The sequence below is a fragment of the Pectinophora gossypiella genome, chromosome 26, assembly GCF_024362695.1.
Source record: "Pectinophora gossypiella chromosome 26, ilPecGoss1.1, whole genome shotgun sequence".
Lineage (NCBI taxonomy): Eukaryota > Metazoa > Arthropoda > Insecta > Lepidoptera > Gelechiidae > Pectinophora > Pectinophora gossypiella.
The window spans coordinates 5,920,978-5,937,675 of NC_065429.1; the positions used below are offsets into that span (position 1 = coordinate 5,920,978).

The window sequence follows — 16,698 nt, forward strand, 5'->3', positions numbered from 1 at the left end:
AGAATGGCACATTTCCAGCACTAGGAACGTCCAAGAAGTGATCGTTTATAACATCAGGATCGTTAAATATATTTGATGGTACTTCTAGTTGTGGTTTGATTCTGACATTTTTCTTTATATGAGACCAGAGTGTGCGAGGATCATTACAGTTTCTATTGACGTAGTGGTCGTAATAAGCCTGTTTTTCACTGGTCAGAGCCTTTTCCACTAAGTGCTTTAAATCCTTATAATACTCCTTATGGGAATCTAAACCAGTTATACGTGCTCGCTTGTGAGCATCATCGCGTTTTTTTATCATAATTTTGATATTATAAGTTATCCAAGGATACTGCTGATGCTTTACTGTGAACGTCTCCAATGGGGCATGCAGATCAAAAAGGGCAAGTAAAGCATTATTAAACATTAAGACTGAGTCATCCACATCTGAAACTGCCGCAATTTTACTCCACTCCACCAAATCTAGATGTTCCCTAAACGTGTCCCTGTCTATGTCCCGCAGTCCCCGACGGGTGACCCTCACAGGAGATGGTTTAAACTTGGGAATATTCAATAAACAAGTAACGAACGCATGCTTACCAAGATCGGGTATATAATCTACAGTTGTAGTGCAACCTCGTATATCCGTACATACTACGTCTATCATAGTTTGACTATGCGAAGTGAAATGCGTGAAATCTGTTACCAATTGTGTAAGTTTAAAGCAAGTCAAGAATTCATTGAACTTTTTTACCTCCGGATTTAATGTGTCCACGACGTTAATATTAAAATCGCCCAACAATATGACATTGCTGCACCAAGCAAACGCTTCCAGAGACGATGAAAGGGCATCCATAAGTGAGTCGACAGTTACCCAATCGGGTCTATAGGCCGTGCCTATCACCAACTTACAACCACAGATAGTAACTGCTAGCCACATTTGCTCAACCGGTGGAGTTGGTGGGTGGGCCAGCACGCGCACGGCGATACCGCGCCGGATGTAATATCCGACACCGCCACCGCGCAGGAAGCGCCCGGGCGGGCGCGGTATGTGCCGTAGCCGGTATCCCGGCACGGCGGGCGCGCGCCCCTCCTGACCGTCGTGTAACCAAGTCTCGTTAATGGCTAATACATCCACATTATGGCGATCCATCGCCACGAGAAATTCGTCATGTTTTGTCCCCAACGAACCCGCATTAAATAAACCAACTTTGAATTTGCGCAAATTATTGAATTATAGAAGAATAAAATGAGCATATGTGTGGGTGTATATGTGTGTGTATGTATATAATAATATCCTTAAGTAAAAGGGCAATGTAAATATTTATGAAATAATGTGATAAAATGTTAGAGTACGAATGTTGCGTTGTGAATGTTATAATGTAGTTTATGTAAGGTGAACTTATATGCGACTTAATATTGTTATTTTGTTTATATTCTTTATTATAATAATATACCATATATATACACATATTAATAACGGCTTGCACGATCCACCACTGATGACCAAGCCACACGGCAAATAACAACAATATAAACAAACGACAGAAAACAAACAGACAATAGATACAAGCTACAGTGATACGTATAGGTACATTCAAATCAGGCCGAGTTATTGCCCTCGACTGCTGCGGGGGCGGGACAAACTTGAGTCGGACCAAAAACCCTATCAAGATCTTTTTCGGATCTAATCCGGTTAGCCGGGTCTCCCTGGTCTCGGCGGGTGAAAATTTTGCCATCTCGTGTCCAAACGTACCGCCAATTAGTGGAACCCGCCAACTTACGAGCACGGCCGAACAACAAGCGGTTGTTCTTGGTTAGGCGCTCGTTTACATAGAAGCGTCTAGGTTCGGCGCGTAGTCCTATCCCCTCTGTAGTGACGGTGCGGCGCACGCGCGCCTCGCGCAGGAACCGGTCGCGTGTGGTGCGGCGAGCGCGCCGCACGGCGATGTTGCGCGGACGAGGGACGCCCTCGCTCCCCGCGCGCACTCCGCCTACACGCACACAGCTGACCATATCGCGCTCGTCGACGGTCACTCCGAGCTTCGCGGCGCACGCCGCAACGAGGTGGGCGACATTCTCCCCACTCTCCTCGGGAATTCCGGAGATCTCGATGTCGTTCAGGAGTAGCTCCTGGTCGCGATCATCGAGATCCTGCTTCAGTTGCGCGACCGTCGACTCCAACGCGCTGATGAGCCCACCTTGGGCACCGTCTCCCCCGACACTCGTAGTCTGCTCCACTGCATCGACCCTTGCCTCCAGCTTGCTGAGCCGTGCGTCACAGGAGGACACCATGGCACGCAGGTCCTGCATGTCCTGGCGGAACGCGCGGATCTCCTCCCTAGTCTGCCTCATCTCCTCACGGAGCTCTTCTCGGTTCTGCCGCATCTCCTCGCGAAACTTTCGCATTTCCGCAGACAAGATGGCCTCCGGCTCTTGGTACTCGACAGTGACGTCGAGCGCTGTTGTGTTGAGCGAGGCAGCGACCTCACGCGCGTCACCAAGCTCGATGCTGGCTGGCTGGGTGGCAGCCGAAGACTCGGACATTGAGTCGTCCAGTAAATAGGCGTTACCTACACCGCGTATGGGCGTGCTATTGTCATTTTTTGTAGGCATTCTGGCTCTACAGCTCGGGCAACGCCAAGACTCGTGTATCTGTGTATCCCTAGGTACATTGACACACGACCTATGGCTTGCCCCTTTGCAGCCAGGACACACGATGCCGTCTGGTAGGGACATGAATTTACAGCACGCACTGCACTTCACCGGCATAGTTGTAACAGCTCGATCGATCCGTTTGTTATTTAAAACAAAAGTTCACAACAAACCTAACAGATGGCGTTAGTGTGATGTAAATATTCGTACAATTTTTGTAGTGACACTTTTTAAGTTTGTTTAGTATAATAATATAACTTGTGTAAAATTTTACTACAAATATATGTGTTATATGCACTGTACGAATTTTATTTGCCACTTTGCTCCAGTAATTATTTATGTGGGTACACTTTAGGTTTACGAGTCGCGAGTGGATTTTTTATTTTAAGTTTAGCACCGTAATCCTGGCACTTCACTGAAATCCCACAATGTATATTGCTCACTAGGGTCTTCTTAAGCTTTTTGTATATGTGACGCACTGTAATTACTAAGGTAAATATTTTTTATCGAGGCAACGAGATGTCGTACCGTCAGTAAACACGACGTCCGTGACGTCACCCGTCGTTACGTCACCGTATTTAAGACCGAATGATTAATCACTTTGACCGGTCATTATTCACTTTGACCGGTCAATGTTCATAATGCCTGGTCAATGTTCAAAATGACCGGTCAATGTTCAAAATGACTAATCACTTTGACCGGTCATTATTCACTCTGACCGGTCAATGTTCAAAATGCCCTCAGGACCAACTTATTCACTTTGACCGGTCAATGTTCACAATGCCTGGTCAATGTTTACAATGACCGGTCAATGTTCAAAATGCCCCCAGGAATTGGTCAACGTACTTAAGACGGAATGATTAATCACTTTGACTGGTCATTATTCACTTTGACCGGTCAATGTTCACAATGCCTGGTCAATGTTCAAAATGACCGGTCAATGTTCAAAATGCCCTCAGGAATTGGTCAACGTACTTAAGACGGAATGATTAATCACTTTGACCGGTCATTATTCACTTTGACCGGTCAATGTTCATAATGCCTGGTCAATGTTCAAAATGACCGGTCAATGTTCAAAATGACTAATCACTTTGACCGGTCATTATTCACTCTGACCGGTCAATCTTCAAAATGCCCTCAGGACCAAACTATTCACAATGACCGGTCAATGTTCACAATGCCTGGTCAATGTTCAAAATGACCGGTCAATGTTCAAAATGCCCTCAGGAATTGGTCAACGTACTTAAGACGGAATGATTAATCACTTTGACCGGTCATTATTCACTTTGACCGGTCAATGTTCATAATGCCTGGTCAATGTTCAAAATGACCGGTCAATGTTCAAAATGACTAATCACTTTGACCGGTCATTATTCACTCTGACCGGTCAATGTTCAAAATGCCCTCAGGACCAACTTATTCACTTTGACCGGTCAATGTTCACAATGCCTGGTCAATGTTCAAAATGGCTGGTCAATGTTCAAAATGACCGGTCAATGTTCGAAATGCCCTCAGGAAGTGGTCAATGTATTTATGAGGGCATGACTAATCACTTTGACTGGTCAGTATTCACTTTGACCGGTCAATGTTCGTAATGCCTGGTCAATGTTCAAAATGACCGGTCAATGTTCAAAATGCCTGGTCAATGTTCATAATGCCCGATCAATGTTCAAAATGACCGGTCAATGTTCAAAATGACCGGTCAATGTTCAAAATGCCCTCAGGACCAACTTATTCACTTTGACCGGTCAATGTTCACAATGCCTGGTCAATGTTCAAAATGACCGGTCAATGTTCAAAATGCCCTCAGGAATTGGTCAACGTACTTAAGACGGAATGATTAATCACTTTGACCGGTCATTATTCACTTTGACCGGTCAATGTTCACAATGCCTGGTTAATGTTCAAAATGCCCTCAGGAATTGGTCAATGTATTTAAGACCGAATGATTAATCACTTTGACCGGTCATTATTCACTTTGACCGGTCAATGTTCATAATGCCTGGTCAATGTTCAAAATGACCGGTCAATGTTCAAAATGACTAATCACTTTGACCGGTCATTATTCACTCTGACCGGTCAATGTTCAAAATGCCCTCAGGACCAACTTATTCACTTTGACCGGTCAATGTTCACAATGCCTGGTCAATGTTCAAAATGACCGGTCAATCTTCAAAATGCCCTCCGGAATTGGTCAACGTACTTAAGACGGAATGATTAATCACTTTGACTGGTCATTATTCACTTTGACCGGTCAATGTTCACAATGCCTGGTCAATGTTCAAAATGACCGGTCAATGTTCAAAATGACTAATCACTTTGACCGGTCATTATTCACTCTGACCGGTCAATCTTCAAAATGCCCTCAGGACCAAACTATTCACAATGACCGGTCAATGTTCACAATGCCTGGTCAATGTTCAAAATGACCGGTCAATGTTCAAAATGCCCTCAGGAATTGGTCAACGTACTTAAGACGGAATGATTAATCACTTTGACCGGTCATTATTCACTTTGACCGGTCAATGTTCATAATGCGTGGTCAATGTTCAAAATGACCGGTCAATGTTCAAAATGACTAATCACTTTGACCGGTCATTATTCACTCTGACCGGTCAATGTTCAAAATGCCCTCAGGACCAACTTATTCACTTTGACCGGTCAATGTTCACAATGCCTGGTCAATGTTCAAAATGACCGGTCAATCTTCAAAATGCCCTCAGGAATTGGTCAACGTACTTAAGACGGAATGATTAATCACTTTGACCGGTCATTATTCACTTTGACCGGTCAATGTTCACAATGCCTGGTCAATGTTCAAAATGCCCTCAGGAATTAGTCACTGTATTTAGAAAGAAAGAAGAAAGAAAGAAAGAAACGTTTATTATAAAGGGACACCACAGTAACAAATATAAAATAAATAACAAATATATAATATAAAACACGGAGTAACACATAACTTACAATCAAACACATAATAAAAAAAAAAAAAAAAAAATTAAAAGACAACATACACGAGAAATACAAATAATTGTGTGTATGGACTGGTCAACGATGGTGGTGGTGTCCTTTATAAAAGGGCCTCACTCAGCATAAGCCGCGGCGCGAGCCACGACGCTGGTATTCTGTGGACCCTGCTAAGTGAGGCACGGAAGCCGTGTCTCCCACAAATACAACTTGAATGAATACATAATAATATTTACTTATAAAATAAAGTACTTAGTTTACAAAAACATATATTAAAAGCGTGTGTGTGTGCAGTGTATCTACAAATACATGAAAGAAATACAATAATACTTACAAAACAATGCGTATAAAACGATAAAATAAACAAATAATTAAAGTTAGAAATGTTAGAATGTGACAAGTTAGTGTGCGTGCGGATTTGAACGAAAGAACGTAGTGTACGTTGCAACTCAAACTGGTTTGGCCGGAGTAAAACTACCGTTAGCAGGCTTACTACGTCAACATTTTTATCAAACGCATTACGTCAGTTTCAACCGCCACTGCCGTCCGAGTGCAACGTTTATTATGTAATCAGCTTGTACAAAAAACCCGTCGCGAAAGTTATTTTGTGTTTTTAAAAGTGTTGGGAATAAAAAATATAAATAATTGATTGATAATAAAAAACATTTAACGAATCAGTGACCATAGTTACAATAAAAAAATAACAAATAACCCCCAATGAACAGACTAGACGCATATTTGTGTACCGCCTACTAGTGTATTTTCAATGAGTAGCTGTGTGCCTGTTAGAGCTATATTGCCGTCGCATCCGCGTCGCAAGTTAGACTCCGCCATCGTGTCGTGTCTGGACCACAGAGGTAGGTTTAAGTGGTTTTGTTTATTAAGAACTCTTTTGTAGTCGCAGAAGATGTTGCTTAAAATGAAGTTTAAAATTATTGATTGTTTTCAGACTACGAATTGGTGGCGGCAGATCATTCCAACACTTGGATGCGGCGAACCGGAAACTTCCGCGAAAGGCAACAGTACGATGGCGCGGCACTGCTAGTGAGTAGATCGTCGAGCGTGTTTGATATGACTGAACGTCACGGGACCACACCAGTTTTTTTGCAAGATAGGATGGTATACTATATTTTACAACTCCGAATAGAAGTGTAGCGAGATGCAGATGTCTTCGAGCATTCATTTTTACAATACTTGCATTATTTAAGAACGGCGTAACGTGCGTGCGGGGAGGTATTTTAAAACAAAATCTTGCACACGCATTTTGAACCCTCTGAATCAACTTCCGTGACCGTGCAAGGAGCCGAGGACCGTAAACGACATCCATATAATTGAATTTGGACAGTACAAGGGAATCGCAGAGCTTTATACGAGTGCCAGTATTGATGAACTGTCTAATTAGATATAAGGTTTTGAGCCGATAGAAGCAATTAGCAGCTGTATTAACTATGTATTTTTCAAATCTCAATTCCTCATCCATAAGAAGACCAAGATTTCGTGCCTCTGTAACCCGCTCCACTGTTTCGCCCCTGATGTTCACATTCACCCCGTAACTTGATATTCTGTTTATCTGCTGTTTTGACCCTAATATCATATATTTGGTTTTACTTCCGTTGAGAACTAGTGAATTTTTCTCAGACCAGGAAGTAATACGCTCAAGATCATTATTCAATTTGGCCACAGCGAAATGAGTCTCACTTGGTTTACAAGAAATGTAAACTTGTAAATCGTCGGCATATATATGATACTTGCAATCATGGATGTGTGTTACTACATCGGCACTATATATAATAAAAAGCAGTGGGCCCAGTATAGATCCTTGTGGGACCCCACGAGTAACGGTTTTAGATTGGGAAACCTGAGATTCGCCCCTCTCATTTTGCATTTCAACAAATTGGCTCCGATACGCAAAGTAACTATTAAACCATTTGATGGCAGATGCGCTAAACCCGTAATAATGTAACTTTGCTAAAAGTAAGGGTACGTCTATGCAATCGAATGCCCGGGAAAAATCGAGAAGCGCCAATATCGTGCCCTGTCCTACGTCCTGTGCAGCCAAAATGTCATCAACCACGTTCAAAAGAGCAGTTGTTGTGCTGTGAGATTTCCTAAATCCGGACTGTAATACGGGGAGTATTTCATTCTGCTCCAAATAGGTTCTCATCTGCTTGGCAACGATCTTTTCCAAAATTTTCGATAGGCACGGCAAAATACTTATTGGGCGAAGATCCTTTAAAGTAGCTGGACAAGATTTTTTCGGCAGCGGTTTGACAATTGCGCTCTGCCATATGCGGGGAAAGGTACAAGTCTCGATAGATTTGTTTATAATAGAGGTGATTACAGGCGCAATATGGGAAAGTGTTAGTATCAACATATCTAAGGAGATACCGTCTATGCCGATGGCGTTAGAACTAAGGGAGTTAATTTCCTTTAGAACTTCATCCTCTGAAACCCCACCCAGCACGAAAGTTGAAGTGACCTTACATTGATCGCAAAAGAAGCATAGATTTGAGAATGGCACATTTCCAGCACTAGGAACGTCCAAGAAGTGATCGTTTATAACATCAGGATCGTTAAATATATTTGATGGTACTTCTAGTTGTGGTTTGATTCTGACATTTTTCTTTATATGAGACCAGAGTGTGCGAGGATCATTACAGTTTCTATTGACGTAGTGGTCGTAATAAGCCTGTTTTTCACTGGTCAGAGCCTTTTCCACTAAGTGCTTTAAATCCTTATAATACTCCTTATGGGAATCTAAACCAGTTATACGTGCTCGCTTGTGAGCATCATCGCGTTTTTTTATCATAATTTTGATATTATAAGTTATCCAAGGATACTGCTGATGCTTTACTGTGAACGTCTCCAATGGGGCATGCAGATCAAAAAGGGCAAGTAAAGCATTATTAAACATTAAGACTGAGTCATCCACATCTGAAACTGCCGCAATTTTACTCCACTCCACCAAATCTAGATGTTCCCTAAACGTGTCCCTGTCTATGTCCCGCAGTCCCCGACGGGTGACCCTCACAGGAGATGGTTTAAACTTGGGAATATTCAATAAACAAGTAACGAACGCATGCTTACCAAGATCGGGTATATAATCTACAGTTGTAGTGCAACCTCGTATATCCGTACATACTACGTCTATCATAGTTTGACTATGCGAAGTGAAATGCGTGAAATCTGTTACCAATTGTGTAAGTTTAAAGCAAGTCAAGAATTCATTGAACTTTTTTACCTCCGGATTTAATGTGTCCACGACGTTAATATTAAAATCGCCCAACAATATGACATTGCTGCACCAAGCAAACGCTTCCAGAGACGATGAAAGGGCATCCATAAGTGAGTCGACAGTTACCCAATCGGGTCTATAGGCCGTGCCTATCACCAACTTACAACCACAGATAGTAACTGCTAGCCACATTTGCTCAACCGGTGGAGTTGGTGGGTGGGCCAGCACGCGCACGGCGATACCGCGCCGGATGTAATATCCGACACCGCCACCGCGCAGGAAGCGCCCGGGCGGGCGCGGTATGTGCCGTAGCCGGTATCCCGGCACGGCGGGCGCGCGCCCCTCCTGACCGTCGTGTAACCAAGTCTCGTTAATGGCTAATACATCCACATTATGGCGATCCATCGCCACGAGAAATTCGTCATGTTTTGTCCCCAACGAACCCGCATTAAATAAACCAACTTTGAATTTGCGCAAATTATTGAATTATAGAAGAATAAAATGAGCATATGTGTGGGTGTATATGTGTGTGTATGTATATAATAATATCCTTAAGTAAAAGGGCAATGTAAATATTTATGAAATAATGTGATAAAATGTTAGAGTACGAATGTTGCGTTGTGAATGTTATAATGTAGTTTATGTAAGGTGAACTTATATGCGACTTAATATTGTTATTTTGTTTATATTCTTTATTATAATAATATACCATATATATACACATATTAATAACGGCTTGCACGATCCACCACTGATGACCAAGCCACACGGCAAATAACAACAATATAAACAAACGACAGAAAACAAACAGACAATAGATACAAGCTACAGTGATACGTATAGGTACATTCAAATCAGGCCGAGTTATTGCCCTCGACTGCTGCGGGGGCGGGACAAACTTGAGTCGGACCAAAAACCCTATCAAGATCTTTTTCGGATCTAATCCGGTTAGCCGGGTCTCCCTGGTCTCGGCGGGTGAAAATTTTGCCATCTCGTGTCCAAACGTACCGCCAATTAGTGGAACCCGCCAACTTACGAGCACGGCCGAACAACAAGCGGTTGTTCTTGGTTAGGCGCTCGTTTACATAGAAGCGTCTAGGTTCGGCGCGTAGTCCTATCCCCTCTGTAGTGCCGGTGCGGCGCCCGCGCGCCTCGCGCAGGACCGGGTCGCGTGTGGGGCGGCGCGCGCGCCCCACGGCGATGTTGCGCGGACGAGGGACGCCCTCGCTCCCCGCGCGCACTCCGCCTACACGCACACAGCTGACCATATCGCGCTCGTCGACGGTCACTCCGAGCTTCGCGGCGCACGCCGCAACGAGGTGGGCGACATTCTCCCCACTCTCCTCGGGAATTCCGGAGATCTCGATGTCGTTCAGGAGTAGCTCCTGGTCGCGATCATCGAGATCCTGCTTCAGTTGCGCGACCGTCGACTCCAACGCGCTGATGAGCCCACCTTGGGCACCGTCTCCCCCGACACTCGTAGTCTGCTCCACTGCATCGACCCTTGCCTCCAGCTTGCTGAGCCGTGCGTCACAGGAGGACACCATGGCACGCAGGTCCTGCATGTCCTGGCGGAACGCGCGGATCTCCTCCCTAGTCTGCCTCATCTCCTCACGGAGCTCTTCTCGGTTCTGCCGCATCTCCTCGCGAAACTTTCGCATTTCCGCAGACAAGATGGCCTCCGGCTCTTGGTACTCGACAGTGACGTCGAGCGCTGTTGTGTTGAGCGAGGCAGCGACCTCACGCGCGTCACCAAGCTCGATGCTGGCTGGCTGGGTGGCAGCCGAAGACTCGGACATTGAGTCGTCCAGTAAATAGGCGTTACCTACACCGCGTATGGGCGTGCTATTGTCATTTTTTGTAGGCATTCTGGCTCTACAGCTCGGGCAACGCCAAGACTCGTGTATCTGTGTATCCCTAGGTACATTGACACACGACCTATGGCTTGCCCCTTTGCAGCCAGGACACACGATGCCGTCTGGTAGGGACATGAATTTACAGCACGCACTGCACTTCACCGGCATAGTTGTAACAGCTCGATCGATCCGTTTGTTATTTAAAACAAAAGTTCACAACAAACCTAACAGATGGCGTTAGTGTGATGTAAATATTCGTACAATTTTTGTAGTGACACTTTTTAAGTTTGTTTAGTATAATAATATAACTTGTGTAAAATTTTACTACAAATATATGTGTTATATGCACTGTACGAATTTTATTTGCCACTTTGCTCCAGTAATTATTTATGTGGGTACACTTTAGGTTTACGAGTCGCGAGTGGATTTTTTATTTTAAGTTTAGCACCGTAATCCTGGCACTTCACTGAAATCCCACAATGTATATTGCTCACTAGGGTCTTCTTAAGCTTTTTGTATATGTGACGCACTGTAATTACTAAGGTAAATATTTTTTATCGAGGCAACGAGATGTCGTACCGTCAGTAAACACGACGTCCGTGACGTCACCCGTCGTTACGTCACCGTATTTAAGACCGAATGATTAATCACTTTGACCGGTCATTATTCACTTTGACCGGTCAATGTTCATAATGCCTGGTCAATGTTCAAAATGACCGGTCAATGTTCAAAATGACTAATCACTTTGACCGGTCATTATTCACTCTGACCGGTCAATGTTCAAAATGCCCTCAGGACCAACTTATTCACTTTGACCGGTCAATGTTCACAATGCCTGGTCAATGTTTACAATGACCGGTCAATGTTCAAAATGCCCCCAGGAATTGGTCAACGTACTTAAGACGGAATGATTAATCACTTTGACTGGTCATTATTCACTTTGACCGGTCAATGTTCACAATGCCTGGTCAATGTTCAAAATGACCGGTCAATGTTCAAAATGCCCTCAGGAATTGGTCAACGTACTTAAGACGGAATGATTAATCACTTTGACCGGTCATTATTCACTTTGACCGGTCAATGTTCATAATGCCTGGTCAATGTTCAAAATGACCGGTCAATGTTCAAAATGACTAATCACTTTGACCGGTCATTATTCACTCTGACCGGTCAATCTTCAAAATGCCCTCAGGACCAAACTATTCACAATGACCGGTCAATGTTCACAATGCCTGGTCAATGTTCAAAATGACCGGTCAATGTTCAAAATGCCCTCAGGAATTGGTCAACGTACTTAAGACGGAATGATTAATCACTTTGACCGGTCATTATTCACTTTGACCGGTCAATGTTCATAATGCCTGGTCAATGTTCAAAATGACCGGTCAATGTTCAAAATGACTAATCACTTTGACCGGTCATTATTCACTCTGACCGGTCAATGTTCAAAATGCCCTCAGGACCAACTTATTCACTTTGACCGGTCAATGTTCACAATGCCTGGTCAATGTTCAAAATGGCTGGTCAATGTTCAAAATGACCGGTCAATGTTCGAAATGCCCTCAGGAAGTGGTCAATGTATTTATGAGGGCATGACTAATCACTTTGACTGGTCAGTATTCACTTTGACCGGTCAATGTTCGTAATGCCTGGTCAATGTTCAAAATGACCGGTCAATGTTCAAAATGCCTGGTCAATGTTCATAATGCCCGATCAATGTTCAAAATGACCGGTCAATGTTCAAAATGACCGGTCAATGTTCAAAATGCCCTCAGGACCAACTTATTCACTTTGACCGGTCAATGTTCACAATGCCTGGTCAATGTTCAAAATGACCGGTCAATGTTCAAAATGCCCTCAGGAATTGGTCAACGTACTTAAGACGGAATGATTAATCACTTTGACCGGTCATTATTCACTTTGACCGGTCAATGTTCACAATGCCTGGTTAATGTTCAAAATGCCCTCAGGAATTGGTCAATGTATTTAAGACCGAATGATTAATCACTTTGACCGGTCATTATTCACTTTGACCGGTCAATGTTCATAATGCCTGGTCAATGTTCAAAATGACCGGTCAGTGTTCAAAATGACTAATCACTTTGACCGGTCATTATTCACTCTGACCGGTCAATGTTCAAAATGCCCTCAGGACCAACTTATTCACTTTGACCGGTCAATGTTCACAATGCCTGGTCAATGTTCAAAATGACCGGTCAATGTTCAAAATGCCCTCAGGAATTGGTCAACGTACTTAAGACGGAATGATTAATCACTTTGACCGGTCATTATTCACTTTGACCGGTCAATGTTCATAATGCCTGGTCAATGTTCAAAATGACCGGTCAATGTTCAAAATGACTAATCACTTTGACCGGTCATTATTCACTCTGACCGGTCAATCTTCAAAATGCCCTCAGGACCAAACTATTCACAATGACCGGTCAATGTTCACAATGCCTGGTCAATGTTCAAAATGACCGGTCAATGTTCAAAATGCCCTCAGGAATTGGTCAACGTACTTAAGACGGAATGATTAATCACTTTGACCGGTCATTATTCACTTTGACCGGTCAATGTTCATAATGCCTGGTCAATGTTCAAAATGACCGGTCAATGTTCAAAATGACTAATCACTTTGACCGGTCATTATTCACTCTGACCGGTCAATGTTCAAAATGCCCTCAGGACCAACTTATTCACTTTGACCGGTCAATGTTCACAATGCCTGGTCAATGTTCAAAATGACCGGTCAATCTTCAAAATGCCCTCAGGAATTGGTCAACGTACTTAAGACGGAATGATTAATCACTTTGACTGGTCATTATTCACTTTGACCGGTCAATGTTCACAATGCCTGGTCAATGTTCAAAATGACCGGTCAATGTTCAAAATGCCCTCAGGAATTGGTCAACGTACTTAAGACGGAATGATTAATCACTTTGACCGGTCATTATTCACTTTGACCGGTCAATGTTCATAATGCCTGGTCAATGTTCAAAATGACCGGTCAATGTTCAAAATGACTAATCACTTTGACCGGTCATTATTCACTCTGACCGGTCAATCTTCAAAATGCCCTCAGGACCAACCTATTCACAATGACCGGTCAATGTTCACAATGCCTGGTCAATGTTCAAAATGACCGGTCAATGTTCAAAATGCCCTCAGGAATTGGTCAACGTACTTAAGACGGAATGATTAATCACTTTGACCGGTCATTATTCACTTTGACCGGTCAATGTTCATAATGCCTGGTCAATGTTCAAAATGACCGGTCAATGTTCAAAATGACTAATCACTTTGACCGGTCATTATTCACTCTGACCGGTCAATGTTCAAAATGCCCTCAGGACCAACCTATTCACAATGACCGGTCAATGTTCACAATGCCTGGTCAATGTTCAAAATGACCGGTCAATGTTCAAAATGCCCTCAGGAATTGGTCAACGTACTTAAGACGGAATGATTAATCACTTTGACTGGTCATTATTCACTTTGACCGGTCAATGTTCACAATGCCTGGTCAATGTTCAAAATGCCCTCAGGACCAACTTATTCACTTTGACCGGTCAATGTTCACAATGCCTGGTCAATGTTCATAATGCCCGATCAATGTTCAAAATGACCGGTCAATGTTCACAATGCCTGGTCAATGTTCAAAATGACCGGGCAATGTTCAAAATGCCCTCAGGAATTGGTCAACGTACTTAAGACGGAATGATTAATCACTTTGACCGGTCATTATTCACTTTGACCGGTCAATGTTCAAAATGCCCTCAGGAATTGGTCACTGTATTTAAGACCGAATGATTAATCACTTTGACCGGTCATTATTCACTTTGACCGGTCAATGTTCATAATGCCTGGTCAATGTTCAAAATGACCGGTCAATGTTCAAAATGACTAATCACTTTGACCGGTCATTATTCACTCTGACCGGTCAATGTTCAAAATGCCCTCAGGACCAACTTATTCACTTTGACCGGTCAATGTTCACAATGCCTGGTCAATGTTCAAAATGACCGGTCAATGTTCAAAATGCCCTCAGGAATTGGTCAACGTACTTAAGACGGAATGATTAATCACTTTGACTGGTCATTATTCACTTTGACCGGTCAATGTTCACAATGCCTGGTCAATGTTCAAAATGCCCTCAGGACCAACTTATTCACTTTGACCGGTCAATGTTCACAATGTCTGGTCAATGTTCATAATGCCCGATCAATGTTCAAAATGACCGGTCAATGTTCACAATGCCTGGTCAATGTTCAAAATGACCGGTCAATGTTCAAAATGCCCTCAGGAATTGGTCAATGTATTTAAGACCGAATGATTAATCACTTTGACCGGTCATTATTCACTTTGACCGGTCAATGTTCATAATGCCTGGTCAATGTTCAAAATGACCGGTCAATGTTCAAAATGACTAATCACTTTGACCGGTCATTATTCACTCTGACCGGTCAATGTTCAAAATGCCCTCAGGACCAACTTATTCACTTTGACCGGTCAATGTTCACAATGCCTGGTCAATGTTCAAAATGACCGGTCAATGTTCAAAATGCCCTCAGGAATTGGTCAACGTACTTAAGACGGAATGATTAATCACTTTGACTGGTCATTATTCACTTTGACCGGTCAATGTTCACAATGCCTGGTTAATGTTCAAAATGCCCTCAGGACCAACTTATTCACTTTGACCGGTCAATGTTCACAATGCCTGGTCAATGTTCATAATGCCCGATCAATGTTCAAAATGACCGGTCAATGTTCACAATGCCTGGTCAATGTTCAAAATGACCGGTCAATGTTCAAAATGCCCTCAGGAATTGGTCAACGTACTTAAGACGGAATGATTAATCACTTTGACCGGTCATTATTCACTTTGACCGGTCAATGTTCAAAATGCCCTCAGGAATTGGTCACTGTATTTAAGACCGAATGATTAATCACTTTGACCGGTCATTATTCACTTTGACCGGTCAATGTTCATAATGCCTGGTCAATGTTCAAAATGACCGGTCAATGTTCAAAATGACTAATCACTTTGACCGGTCATTATTCACTCTGACCGGTCAATGTTCAAAATGCCCTCAGGACCAACTTATTCACTTTGACCGGTCAATGTTCACAATGCCTGGTCAATGTTCAAAATGACCGGTCAATGTTCAAAATGCCCTCAGGAATTGGTCAACGTACTTAAGACGGAATGATTAATCACTTTGACTGGTCATTATTCACTTTGACCGGTCAATGTTCACAATGCCTGGTCAATGTTCAAAATGCCCTCAGGACCAACTTATTCACTTTGACCGGTCAATGTTCACAATGTCTGGTCAATGTTCATAATGCCCGATCAATGTTCAAAATGACCGGTCAATGTTCACAATGCCTGGTCAATGTTCAAAATGACCGGTCAATGTTCAAAATGCCCTCAGGAATTGGTCAATGTATTTAAGACCGAATGATTAATCACTTTGACCGGTCATTATTCACTTTGACCGGTCAATGTTCATAATGCCTGGTCAATGTTCAAAATGACCGGTCAATGTTCAAAATGACTAATCACTTTGACCGGTCATTATTCACTCTGACCGGTCAATGTTCAAAATGCCCTCAGGACCAACTTATTCACTTTGACCGGTCAATGTTCACAATGCCTGGTCAATGTTCAAAATGACCGGTCAATGTTCAAAATGCCCTCAGGAATTGGTCAACGTACTTAAGACGGAATGATTAATCACTTTGACTGGTCATTATTCACTTTGACCGGTCAATGTTCACAATGCCTGGTCAATGTTCAAAATGCCCTCAGGACCAACTTATTCACTTTGACCGGTCAATGTTCACAATGCCTGGTCAATGTTCATAATGCCCGATCAATGTTCAAAATGACCGGTCAATGTTCACAATGCCTGGTCAATGTTCAAAATGACCGGTCAATGTTCAAAATGCCCTCAGGAATTGGTCAATGTATTTAAGACCGAATGATTAATCACTTTGACC

The 16,698-nt window shown here is 43.0% G+C and overlaps 2 protein-coding genes across 2 annotated transcripts in view; one reads left to right on the forward strand and one right to left on the reverse strand.

Moving 5' to 3' along the window:
- LOC126378458 (uncharacterized) overlaps positions 1 to 16,698 on the reverse strand; it is a 240,106-nt gene that overhangs the window by 43,313 nt on the left and 180,095 nt on the right. The window lies entirely within an intron of this gene.
- Positions 1 to 16,698, forward strand: part of LOC126378348 (methionine--tRNA ligase, cytoplasmic) — a 51,543-nt gene that overhangs the window by 32,210 nt on the left and 2,635 nt on the right. The window lies entirely within an intron of this gene.